This window comes from Aptenodytes patagonicus, chromosome 5, assembly GCF_965638725.1.
Source record: "Aptenodytes patagonicus chromosome 5, bAptPat1.pri.cur, whole genome shotgun sequence".
NCBI lineage: Eukaryota > Metazoa > Chordata > Aves > Sphenisciformes > Spheniscidae > Aptenodytes > Aptenodytes patagonicus.
The window spans coordinates 33368716-33382108 of NC_134953.1; the positions used below are offsets into that span (position 1 = coordinate 33368716).

Genomic DNA, 13393 nt, shown 5'->3' on the forward strand with positions numbered 1-13393 from the left:
TATTGCCTGGTGCCTAGTGCTTGGGGCTGTTAAACAGGGTGAGCTGCACTGCAGGAGTTGTGTGATGCCCTGTGTTTCAGGTAGATGATGTTGACTGGGGCACTGTGAAGCAGCATTTAGTGCTCGCCACTGAGGTGACTCCTGAGCCTCTAATGTCACTAGATGCTTTACTTGGGGCTCCCAGTGCTGGGAACTTGGTGCCATGAAGCTCTTGGGAGTTGGGTGCTGTTGAACCCCTGATGACTTGTGTGGCTGACTGACCTGTGCCTTGCAGGTGGGTGGGTTTGGGTGCTCTGAACTTGCACTGGGGTGTGTGCATGTGTGTGACTTGTCTTAGATCCTTCTGAGGCTGCAGAGTTTACCCTGTTGATCCTGGATTGCCCATCCAGGAGCTCCTTTGCAGCACGAGATGCTTTGTCTCAGCAAAGTGTTACACTGCGTGTTTATGGGAGCCTTGCTGGCAGCAGGTGTCATCCCACAGGAAAACACTGTCTGTTCTAAACCTGCTCTGCTGGGGTCCCTCCCGGCAATGCCAAAACAACTTCGGCATTTCCATGTGGTGGCTCTGAATAAAGCTGAGAATAACCTTTGTGGATTATTGGGCCATTGATCAAAGGTGCACTTATTACAGAAACATGCACAGCAGTAAGGAGAAGAAAAAAAAAATACTGAAAACCCACTCTCTAGATCAAATTGAAATTAATTTCTAAGTATCTCCCTCAGTGCTTTATTTCTGAAGTAGGATGTAAACAACTTTCACATGGTCTCCTCTGCTATCAAATACTTATATTAGATCACCACATATTTCTTAGTGTGATGAACTGCATTTTGGCATCCCCTATGCTTCACTTGGCAGCAAATTGACAGCCATTCTTAGGACTACAGTATTTTGGCATGAAAGATCTCTTCTGATTTAATAGGGTGTGTTGGAGCCGCCTCACTGACAGCTTGCATATTGCTGGTGTGTTAGTCCTGGAATTGATTCTGCAACGATTCTGGGAAAGCCTCAGACTTTCATCCGTGGCAGAGCAGTGCCCAATCAAAAGGCATTTAGCTCGTAAATGTGGGTATTGTCTCAAGGAAAGAGCATTTATGGCTCGGAGTAGTTGATACACACTGATGTACACCAGTGCGTATAGCTCATAAACTTTAGCTCTTGAGCATTAGTTCATGAAAGTTCCTGTCTACAAAAGTGAGCATTTACATAATATTACATTTATTTTTTTCCCACAGAACATATTCTACCTTATTAGTTTAAGACAATATTTTATACTGGCCTCCTACGCTGTAGTTACACCCGGAGCTGTTTGGCTCAGCAGGTGTCACAAAGCCATAGGTGTAGTTGGGTACGTACAATACATACGTACCGGAATGGCTAACCTGTGATGCTTTCTCCAGTGCATTTATTTCTTGCGTAGAAGGCACTGGGAGTCTTTGGCATTGCTGCTTCAAGATACCGGCACAGTACATCTGTGAAAAGGTGTGCCACTGTCACAGCCAACAGGCTTAACAAAATCTCTAGGATATTTTCAAGCCTCCATAAAATCTAGCCTACAGGAAGAACTGTTTTGATCATTGGCTTTAGTGGCTGCTTTCACTATTGTGTCTTTGTTGCCTCATAGGAGCTCTGCAACTAAAAATTTCCTCCATTTTTGACTATGTCCCTGTCATAACTTGGACATACGAAAATTCAAATGTGGTAGCAGCAACAGCTACAGGATAGGTATACAGCTCTCAATGCCTCTCACTTTGACTTGGCTTTGAGAGCCAAATTCTTTATCAGGCTCTTGTTGGTGGCTGACAGGGATTTTCTTTTTCTTTCGTCTAGTTCATATATAACTTCTCTTGCTTACCTTGCTTCCTAGGAAGATCTCTGCTTGCTGAGCTTCTCAGAGGTTAGTAGAGGTTACTTGCAATGGGCAGATCCAGTGTCCACATGGGGATGACCCATTAATTGCTCGCTACTTGATTGTGCAGCTTCACGTGGTGGGTCCATGCCCACCTCCCGCCACGGCTGGGAGACACAAGTCGGGACAATGTTGCTCCCCTTACGGGTTGTGCTGCAAAGTACCTGGAGCCATAAGCAAGGCTGAAAGACTCTCAAAAAACAGGGATTAACAAATACATTCTGGTTTTGTTGTTGGTGGGTGTGGTACGGGTTTTTTTGTTTATGTCATTTTTCAAAGTTCATTGGCTCAGTGATTTTTCTTGTGGGATTTGGGAAGAGGGGCACTTGAGTATGTTGTAGATTTAACTTTTGAAACTGGATCCTAAAAACAAATATTTTCATACCATGTGCATTTAAAAAAAAACAGTTGCTATAGATAACAAGTAATTATCCCCATATTCAACCTAGAGGGAGTTTTTAAAGATCTAATTTAACACAAACCAAGAAAGAAACCCCACAAATACACAAGATAGACCATGGTGGTAGTTGTGATTGTGAATATTGCCAGAGCTCTATGTTAATCTATCCATGTGCAAGAACAGATTAATTTTATTTACACTGTCTTTCAGCATAACATCTGTTTTCCCCATGCCATTCCAAAATCAGGATACAAAGTAATTGAAAACTCGAGTGTATTAATGTGGTTAATCACTGCAATTAGCTAACAATTATAGTCTGTGTGATGTTGTAAATACTGAGTGTTGGATTAACTCTTGTTAATACTCTTAACGTGCTGGTTATTCAAATATCCAGGAGCCTTTAATCTTTCAATAAGATGTCGGTAATAGAAGTTAAATTTGAAATACATTGGCAGTTCGCTAGGGTCAGGATAGTTAAGATTCATGGCTTTTTTTTATCTCAGTCTTTGCAGTTACTTGTAAATCATTATTCATTGGATGTTATTGTACTGTGCTTGCATCTGGCTGGATTTATCTTACACGTGGGATGTGGACGGAGATCAACCCTTCAGGGTTGTGGTCTGGCCTCTCTTCTGTTGTGGTGTGTGCTCAGAGACAGCCTGTGCACAGAGTCTGCGGCACTGCTGTGGGTGTGTGCACACGTATTTGCAGTTATGGCAGGGAATAAATATTGTCCCTGTGCTACATACCTTCAGAAAGCATGTTGTTTTAAAATGGTTTAACTTCACTTTTTTTAAGGATATATCTGGGTGTATGTTAGACCTGTGTAAACCTGGTCTTGTTGCCATCAGATACACTGTGTTATTTTCTACACAAACAATTCTGGAAGTCTGAAAGTCTTGTTGCTCCGTCTCAGTGTAATGTAATCCTTAAGAAAATTACCTGTTTTTTAACTCTACTAAAAATAGTTATGAAAGAATGTGTATCTTCAATTAATTACAGTGTGGGAATTTTATAATTGAAAGCTGAGCTTCATTAGTGTTGAGAGAAGTCTTTTTCTTTTGTTCTCTGACACTGGATTAACTAAGAAAGCAATAGACTTGGAACAGATATTAACGCTTTGTTTGGAATATATATGTGTATATGTAAATACACACATGTATATATGTATATGTGTGTGCTTATACATATACATGCACCTTTCCTAAGTCTACTGCTTTACTAGGTTTTCATTCATACGTATATATGAATGGTATGGCATTATGAAGGAAAAGAGGAAATGTTTGCTTTTGCTTTTTTTTTTCCTTTGTTTGTTTGCAACCCATGATTTAGAGTGACTCTTGTATCACTGTTGCCCATTTAAGACGTTATTTGATACAAACGATACAGGCTGAGGAAAGAAGGGCACCTCTGTGGGTGGTGTTGGTTTACAGGTTATCAAGCAATTTATTTAAAAAAAAAAAATAGTTATATCAATTATTAAAGCTGTGAGTTGGCTAATTAACAGTCTCTGTCGGTCAAGACATACATGAATAACGAAGAGCCAGAGGAGTGTTGGGTATTTGCGAGTATGGCTATGTATTTTAACTTACACTCTTCTCAGTGGGAATGTGTTTTTCCAGGTGTTTGGCAGGCATAGCCTTTAATTGACTGTGAAAGCCTGTAAGAAAGTATTAGCTGTATAAATCCCGCAGCGCTGCGTATGGAGGAAGTTAGGTGCTGCTGATGAAAGCTTTAAGCACTTTTTCATGTGAAGTGTTTTTTCCAGACCTGGCATTCCAACGGCTGTGGGGAGGAGCTGGGTGTCTTGTTCTCCCGCTCAGTGTCAGTTGGCCCTGAGGGGTCCAGCCCCGGGTGGGCAGCAGCTGGGCGGCATCCATGGCCGGCGGCGGGCTGCATCGAAGCCTCCCTGCTGCCGGTACCTCCCAAAGGCAAGTGGTTGCCTCTCTGCGATAGAAAACTCAGCCCATCGTGTTGCTGTACTTTCTTTCCACACGCCAACTGCTTGGATAGAGGTACTTGGTGTCACTGCAGGTATGCTGGTGAAAAACGTACTGGCACAACCTGACATCGTTCCCTGTTCTAGCAACTGGCCCAATCCTCTCTGCAAAGCGCTCAAACCTGTGTTTCAGCTCAGGCGTGTTCTGCAGTTCTGCTTTCAGCGGAGATGGGCGTAAGCATGTTTGAAATGAGTTGCTGAACCAGAGTCTTGCTAAGTAATAGCATATACAAATCATGGGCTTCATTCCCAATTTTTTTTTTTAAAGAGCGTGGATGGCACTGATGGTTACCCACAAGTTGAGTGAGGAGCAGATATTGCAGAAGGGCTGTTCTGGTGTCATGCTGACCTTCTGCTGTGTGCAATGCTTGGTGTTTGCTCTAATGCTGTATTGCTGTGATACACTTTGAGTGCAGTTTTCATCTTTGTACTTGGGAGTTACAAATATTGTGTTACAAACTTGTGTGTTGTATGTGATTCATAAACTTTTTCCTGCGATTTAATTGTTCATATGAATGATAGATTGCTTTTAGTCACTGCTCTTGAATCATCCTTTATTAAATGCAGGCATTGTTCATACTGAATTAGGTGACCAATTTCAATTTTGTCATGTAAACTTTATTTTTTCCGTAGGTAATGAGTGGGGATTTTTTTCTTGGTCGTCCCCGCCCCTTTCCTTTTTTCTTTGAATGGTATGCTTGTCTGGACTTTTTGTTCCCTTATGCCCGTGGAATTTAGGAGAGACTCCTGAATATCCACACTGAGAACCTGAGACAGAGCTGCTCTTTGGGACAGGAAAGAAAATTCACAATCCCGTTCAACATGCAGCGTGTTCATGTTGTTCCCCCCTTGCTGTCATGCCCTGCCTGCAGGGAGCTGCTGTTCGTCCTCCTGGCACTGTCAGGTCACCCTCTCCCGGCATCTGCACCTGCCGAGCACGAGGCTGCAGGAGGCTTTGACCAGCCCCTACTGCCATGTACCTCAACACACACCTCGCCTTGGCTCCGGCACCTGCGTGGGCACAGCTTTGACTAGGGTCGAGGAACCCACTGGGCTGCACGGGGGTGGACCGAAACATGGCATGGCTCTGTCGAGTGGCCCAGTGGTTTGTGCTAGCTACACTGAGATCTGCATGCAGCAGGGTGGAAAGATGCATTTTTTCAAACTAGAGAAGTTTTTGAACAGGCTTTATTCTTGTCAGGTCAGGATGGGTGAGTGGTCGACGTGGCATAACTCGGTTGCTTCCTCCTCCTCCCTTAAAGTACAAAGGCACTGGCTACCACACTTTGTACATCCCAACCCCCAAAATAAACTAAATTTGAGGATACTTTTACTAACAGATGTTTTTCTTTAACAAAAAGTATTTGGTTTTTTTAATTATTTTTTTATTTGAATCTCCTGTATCCAGAATGAGGTTTGCTTTCTGTAGGTGCTGTGCGGTGTTTAGTGACGGTGCTTGTGTTGACAGGCGTAACACTGTATTTCTCTTCTACTCAGTGGCTGCTCTGAGGGCTCTTTGGCACGGCAGCAAGCATTGTGCTTCAGCCCTGGAGTCCTGTTCATCGTAAGGTCATACCAGAAGCACACAGATCGTGTCTGGGTGCTCACGATCTATCCTGTATCTGTCCAGTGACTTGGGCTTTCAGCTACTTCCATTACACTGCCGCGATACCATAGATCACTAGTTTTCACGTTGCTGCATTGTGTTTCCACGTGTAAATGTTCATCCTCACCACGGTAAAGTTCCCATCTTTCTGTGTTCAGCCTCATCCCACACTGTCTGCCTGACACTGCCCGTGAGAGCCTGCTCTGCTCTGCAGTGCCCCTGGCCTGAGGTCCTGCACAGCGGCAGTGCACTGGGAGGCATCTCCAGCTCTTCAGGGTTTAGGACCTTGCTGCTGCAGCAGACTTCTGTTCAGCCGTTGTGCATGTGCCCACTGGTTGCAGACGATGCAGAGACTCGTAGTTGTGTGCAATGCCATGCTCTTGCATTATGTGCAATTGTGCACTCTGTGCACTCAGGCAATTGGGTTTTGCCTGAAATTAATTCACTGCAAATGCCAGAGTCTGGTGCCTGTCTCCAAGAGCGATGCTGGGGTCGCTGGTTATTGGGCTCTCTGGCTGGATCACTCCAACAACGGGCTGCATCCATCAGCTGTGGGGCAGGCCGCGGTTTCCATGTTCGGGTTGATCAGCGGGCAGCTGCTGCCGTGGCCGGCTATGCACATTGTGCAGTTCCTGATGTTCTGTGCCAGGTGCTTGTTCCGGCACCGTGCAGAAAGGCAGCTGTCCCAACCCCTTCCTCAGCACGAATGTTCACAGTAGGGCTGAGCCGTGTTTTCCTGCGCTGCGCAGTACTGTGGCCAGGACTCTCAGCCCTTTAAAATATCCAGGCTTACTTCCAGGGGCCAGTTACTTTCTCTGCTTGCAGATGTATTAACCCATTCTCCTCAGAAGAGTCCCCCGCAACTTCCCCTGAAATCCAAAGGCTTACGTTGGTCCTCTGCTGCTTCCTCTAACAGAGACTCAGCGTCTTTTTGTGGTCTCTCTCCGGCTTGTTGTTTGCGTAGCTTTATTTCTGCGCTCTGATAGGTGTAACAGTGCTCGTTGGTGTGCCGTACGCCATTCTCCAGAGAGTGTTTCTCACGGGTCTGCTTCCTGCGTGTCTTGCTGTCGAGTTGTGCCTTTGTACCTCTAAGGTCATGTCAGTGTCTTGGCCGTTCAGAAGCCAGCTTTTGTCAAAACTATGAAGAGCACAGTTGGTTTCAGTGGTGCAAGATGCAATTGCTGAAGTCTGGTGTTAGTGGCAAGTTTTTCTGTTGCTTTTTTTAAGCACTGTTATGGCATCGGCCTCATCAGCTGAAGCTGCTGAAGAACTAGAGCTTGTTTCAGCTGCTGCTCGTGAGGTGTCCACTCCTAGCCTTGCTTTTGTGGGGATCTGTTTGATTTTGTTTGTTTTAGGGTCTTCCCATAACGTTAGGTTGGTTTCAAGGTCAGTGAGGTCCTGAAGGTTTGGAAGATCTTGTCCAGATTGGAGTCCTGACAGCACGTGCTACCATTACTCTTTAGGAGTTAAAGAAAGGTGGCTCCTTCCCCTTCCCTGTCTTGTTTTGTCAGAGGTGAGACTAATTCCGGTCTTGGTATCAACTGTAATATATGTGTCTTTACCTCCGGCTCCTTTGAAGAGGTAGGCACTTGATCAGTGCTTCATCGCTTTCATTAGTTCAATTCCATCATTCCTGATGTTTCCCTAAGATGTGGCCAGAATAGTTTATTTACTCTTTAACAGGTTACCCTTTGCTGTTGTTGTTTTAGGCTGCATTTCCTACATTTAAGAAAGAGTGCTACTGGGTTTTGAATGCACCATCCCTGGCTGGGAAGGTCTGTCTTTTGGTGTCTCTTACAGTCTACGTATGCGTGGTTTCTGTTGTTTCAAGAGGTGCTGATGTCTCATGTGTACAGGGTAGTTTGTGTACAGCTTCAATTATTTGGAAACACATAGCCTTAAAACAGGTAGTAGATGCTTAGTATTTATCTTTCAGCTTCTGATGTTTTTTGACAGGAAGCCCAGGCTTTAGGTTTTCTTGCTGTTTCTGCTGAAGACGTGTGCTAGTGAGTACACAGCTCTGGGCCATGGCCTGTTTATCTGTCTCGGGTTCTCTAGAGAGCTGCTTCACCTGTGTTCCTGCAGCATTTCTCCTTGCAGAGGCGGTGAGCAGCATGTTTTCTGCATTACTCCACAGAAAGCCGTAACTGCTTCGGCTTCTTTTTGTATTCCCACCATGTATTGTGTTTTGATTTAAACCCACTCACAGGAAGGGAGATGAACAGAGAAGGTGGTAAACAAAATAGGGGCTTGCTGCATTTTTAGTAGATACTCTGCTATCAGCAGTGCAGGTCAGGTTGAACAGGAGAGACCAAGATGGTTGTTTCCAGTGCCCCTTTGAGAGGCCACTGTGCCAGGGACCTTGGTCCTTAAATACCAACCCAACACTGCAGCGGGTCTGGTGCCAGCATGGCTCTGTCCCGTGGGGTGTCAGTCCAGGACAGCCCATCTGTTAGTCTGGCCTGGTAACGTACCGCTGTCGTTGAATTCTGCCACCCTCCCCTATGAGGGGGAGAGGACTTTGGCTGCAGAGACTTCAGCCCTTCTCCTTCAGGCACAAGGCCACCAGAAGGCACAGGCGGTCTTTGCTTTTCAGTGTTCACCCTCTGCATTGTGGCTGTCTCCTTCGGCACTGGCAGGGCAATCCAATATCCCATGTAATAGGAAGGATGGCCAACAGTCCCTTCCTCTGCCTCGCTCATCCTATCCCCTAACGCAGTTTTACCCTGAGCACTACCTTCTGCCTTTGTTTCTTCATTTCTCTTGATTCAGCATCCAATGAGCCACTGTTTTTCTCAGCCCAGGAGTAAAACTGCCCTAAACTTCAGAATTAAAGACTTGTGTGTCCAAACCCCCATTTTTTCCAACTGTGTTAATTCGTCTAATTATATTATATTACTTCTCCTGTGCATTTATTTCTTGAACTTAGTGACTGTCACTCTCCATGGGGTATGATGGCAGCAGGATGGGGCTCTCTTCTTTTTTCTACTGCTACTTGGGAAAGCTGTGAGCTTTCAGAAACATTGAAGGAAGTGACACTGCATTTGCACTTGGAAGTTGTCTCTGCAAATGTATGTAATAAAAACATAGCATTTAAGTAAAAGTTCAGATTTGGAAGAATCTGTACTTTTCCTTAGAAGTTTTCTTTAGACTCATGAGTAATTCTTGTTTTCCTGCTTGATCCTGGTTGGTTTGTCTACATTGACTTTGAAATCTGGTAAACCAATAATATGAACATAACGTGCAGGGTATCATCTTTTTGTTTGTCAACTGTGAATGTAAAGTTGGTACAAAATGTGACAATAATAGTACCCGTCTGATGTGGGTTTTCTTTAGCATCGTCTGTATAGTCTGATATTTAGAGCATAGCAACGGGAGTACTTACAAGTCTATTTGAAGGTAAAAAAAGATTTAAATCAAATAGGTCTTTGAATATAAATGTCAAGAACGTGCCAGTAAACTTTTAAAGATACTATAGGAGATCAAAAATCTTGATCTAAACTCTTAATTAAATCTTAACTATTAATTAATTAATCTAAACTCTTAATCTAAACAATTCCAGTGAAATAGCTGTAACGGCCATGTTGATGGACCTGAAACCAGTTTTTGAGTAAGCCTGGTAGCTCTGGTCAAACAGAACTTGATTAAAGGTTTCATTCTTCATTAAATAAGTAGAAAACCAAATATAGCAAATGCAGGGAAAAATAGCCTCTATTTCACATTTTTCTCTGAACGGAGTATAGATTGAAGGAAGGAGATTAAAAAGGCTCTGGATACTGCCTGGGACTGCATCCTTAAAATATATGACTTCAGCAGGGACAGTGTGTTGTGCAATGCCAAGAAACCTTTCGAGCTCAGGGTTTTGAGGAATCCTTTAGTCCACATAGGGCTCTTAGGACTGTTTAAGTCAGGCATTTAGAAATTTTGGTTGGTTGTACTTTCTGTTCAAGTCAGTGTGCAAAGTCCATCCAGCCAGTTCTCCTCTGCATTCATTACGGAGCTCAGAGATTTTCACAAAGTGAGTCAAGAATTTTTTCTTTTAGCTTAAAAAATGAGCCTATTCTTAGCTAAAAATAAACTTCACAAAATAGACCTGCTTTCTGTAATTCATCTACTTTCTTTCATTTCCCTCTGAATGAAACTAAAACGAAATTTTCCAGGCTGTTAATTTGGCTTCATTTAGTTCACTTTCCTTTTTCTCTTTTTGAATGAAAGGCTTCTTACCCTGTCTAAATATATTTTCTCTTTTTCTTTTTTTGAAAAGACTTCTTCCCTGTCTGAATATATTTTTGCAACAGGCTTAAAGCTTTCTTTTGGCTGTTGGGTGCAATTTTGTAGGAAATGGAAACACAGGGGAGAAGAGAGACTACTTGTATGTTCATTTTGAAAAGCCGCTTGTTTTTGGGATATTACCAACACATGTGGTATCCATGTGTTCGCAAGCTTACTACTTTTTCTTATAAGCCTGACCAATACAGTAACCAGTGTGACATAAATAGACTTCAAATGGAAACTCGGCATGAAAAGAGACTGGTTTAGTGGGATTCGGAATTCCAGGAAAAGGTCAAAATGGCTTTTAATTGAAGGGAGCAGCGGCGCGCATGTCCTGTTATTTCAACATGGATCCCACATGGTTCTGCAGTCTAGAAAGAAGTTGTGCTTGTTTCAGGGGGTAGGGTTTCTATTTGTGGCTCTGAGTCAAAATGTGTGCCGTCAGATGGAATGGTAGGATGAAACCAGGACTGTGCTCCCCAAGGCTTTGGGATATTTGCTGGGCTCAGCTACAACAGCACAGCCTGAAGAAGAGCAAACTTCCCAAGCGTTTGTGCACATTTGAGGAGATAGCCTGTGCCATCTGCTCAGCTTGTGAACACCATGTTTAAAGCAGGCAAATACTTCTAACGAAGCTGTGCTGAACAGGCTCGGTGCTCTCCAAGCACTGGGTGGAGCGGCCCGGGGCCCTGAGCCACGAGGGCAAGGGAGGATGGCGTGAGAGAGGAACATCACTTGGCACTTAGGAGAGAGACTCCTTCTGAAAGCATGCTCAGACCTTTTTTTTGCATCTTTCTTTGTCTTTCCTGGCGTTATTTGGGCCTGTTGCTCTTTGGCAGATCCGCAAGGGCATGAGCTGAGGCTGCTGTGTGGGCAGGGAAGAAGGACCCAGAGCAAACAGGGCTGTTGCAGGACTGGAGGTTGGGGGAGCCAGAAACGAGGAGGCTGATAAAGCGGGGTTCAGATTAGCGAATGGGGAGAAATTGGTTCATCAGTGGATGGGTATAAAAGGATTTAGCACTGAAGAGGACAAGGAAAAGATTAATTTCAGTTACATTACAAAAAGAATGAGATAATTTAATGAAGGACAGAGCATGGAGAGTAAAGGATGGGAAGAAGGCCAAAGAGTCTGGAAGACATGAAATATAATGTGCCTTTTTTTAGACAGAAAAATAAGAGGAAGATAAATTATCTTTCCACTTGATTGTTATCTCCAGTCCTTCAAAACTTAAAATTATTTCATTTATATGGAGGTGACCGGGGAGGAGTCTGAGGCAGAGGGCTAGATTACAGAATTTTACCACAGAGTGGTGAAAACAGAAAGAAAGGATGTGGTTGTGCCATAGGAGGGACTGTAGGCGTTTGGGGGTGTGGCAGTGCCCTTCTCGCAGCCAAGGGGAGCATGAGCGGTTGGGTCCTGTGGAGCTGGCAAGGTGACGGTCAGCCCAAGCTGTGGGCGGCCAGGGGGTGAGTCACAGCAACCACGGGGGGCTTACTGAAACCCCTGGCCCTGTGCAGAGGAGTCCTTGCTAGCAGCCCCAGTGACCTCATTAGCACCTGATCTCCCGAAATTACCTGCCAAGGGACTTGACTGGTATCTTACAGTGCTGTTTCTCCTACTCAGATTTGTGTTTCTGTCATCGCTTCTTCAAAGCTTCCTGTGTTCTGTGGGATCCCAGAAGGAATTAATCTGCAGGTGAGAGCTTTATTCTGGGCCCGTTCATGTTATTTCATTGGGCTTTTGCCTCCTGCTGTCACCCGTTTCAGAAAATCTCAGTTGTGAACTGTGATGATCAATCGGCCCCTCACTTCTTACCAGCATTGGTGCAATTAACAACCTTTTACAGAATTAACTTGTTTAAAACTGGCCCCTTGGTGCTGGGCGTTCAGCTGCAGGCCCGTGTTTGGCACCTTGTCTCCCTGCTGCCATCTCCGGGGCAGGATGGCGAGCGGTGCTCCTTGGTCCCGGTGGGGACGGGGCCTGACACCGCAGCCAGCCTGGGGCCCTTGGCATTATGACTCTCTCCAACATCCCTCGCCCCCAGTGAGCGTTCCTGACTTTTCAACTTTGGTGTTTTTGTTGTGCTGCTCAGATGAGGAGAAAGGAAGGAGGAAATCGGGAAGGTCCTACAGCTGTTGGTGACTTGCTTCATCTCGTTGTACCTGGCTTAGTCCTGGAATTATTTCTATAAATGCCTTCCCCCGTGAGACTTTGTTCTCTGTTGTTAATTAGTTTAAAGGGGTATGCAGGCAAGCAAAGTTGTAAAATTAGGTGTACCTCTGCTTAGTGACCTGAATTGATTTTTCCTCTTTCTGTTTGAATGCTGGCCTGTGCCAGCAAATTTAAAACACAGTGGGTGTCAGGAGGGGTTATATGGGCAGGGTATGGAGCTGTGCTAAATTTTGTTCACAAGGAGTCAGGTGCGGGTTGTCCAGGCCATTGGTGGGATGGTGTCCTTTCTTCCTGAGCTGAAGTTCTTGATGCATGCACCTGGTGAAAGTGCACAGCAGCTCCATAGAGGACATCTGCCTTTGGCTTCCAGGTAGTGACTGTTGGGGTTAAAAATAAGAAGAAAAGAAAACCTTTTTTAAAAACAAACAAACAACACCCCAAACTCCAAAGCACTGTTCCTCTACGTGAATCTATTTGCAGGCTGCTCCTGCTTTTTCACAAATACATGAGTTGGTGGATACCATAATAGCTAAATGTAGCAACGGGAGTGCTATTTATTAGCAGCTTTTATTTTAATCGTCACTTGTGCCCGACTCCTGCTTACGTTCAAAACGCGTTCCTGGTCTACCTTCAAAATGTAGCTGCTGTAGGTTTGTTTCGCATAGGTTTGAGATCTTGAATTTTCTAGGGAGCTCTGAGTTTTCTATATGTATTTGTATCTCCTCTGGTGGGAGGTATGGATCGATACAGTGATGCTCTCCATTTATAATATCTGTCATCCAAGGATCTCAAAGCTATAATGGAAGACAAGTAAATAGTATTGCCCATCTTGTCCCAGGCTGGGTAGTGGAGGTGGAACAAACAAGCGTTGTCATTGGCTTTCTGCTGTGACTCATCTTGTGGGGCCACCAGACACAGAAAGGTCCAGTGATCCCTAGTACGTCTCCAAGAACCATGGTGGTAGAGCTGCCACTAAGAGCTGGAGCCGTCTGGTTTTGCACTCCTATAGCCTCTTCCTGCTACTTCAACATGAGTC

General features: G+C 44.6%; 1 protein-coding gene across 3 annotated transcripts in view; it reads left to right on the plus strand.

The window, feature by feature from the left end:
- INPP5A (inositol polyphosphate-5-phosphatase A) overlaps window positions 1-13393 on the plus strand; it is a 260525-nt gene that overhangs the window by 45142 nt on the left and 201990 nt on the right. The gene's annotated exons all lie outside the window — the stretch shown is intronic.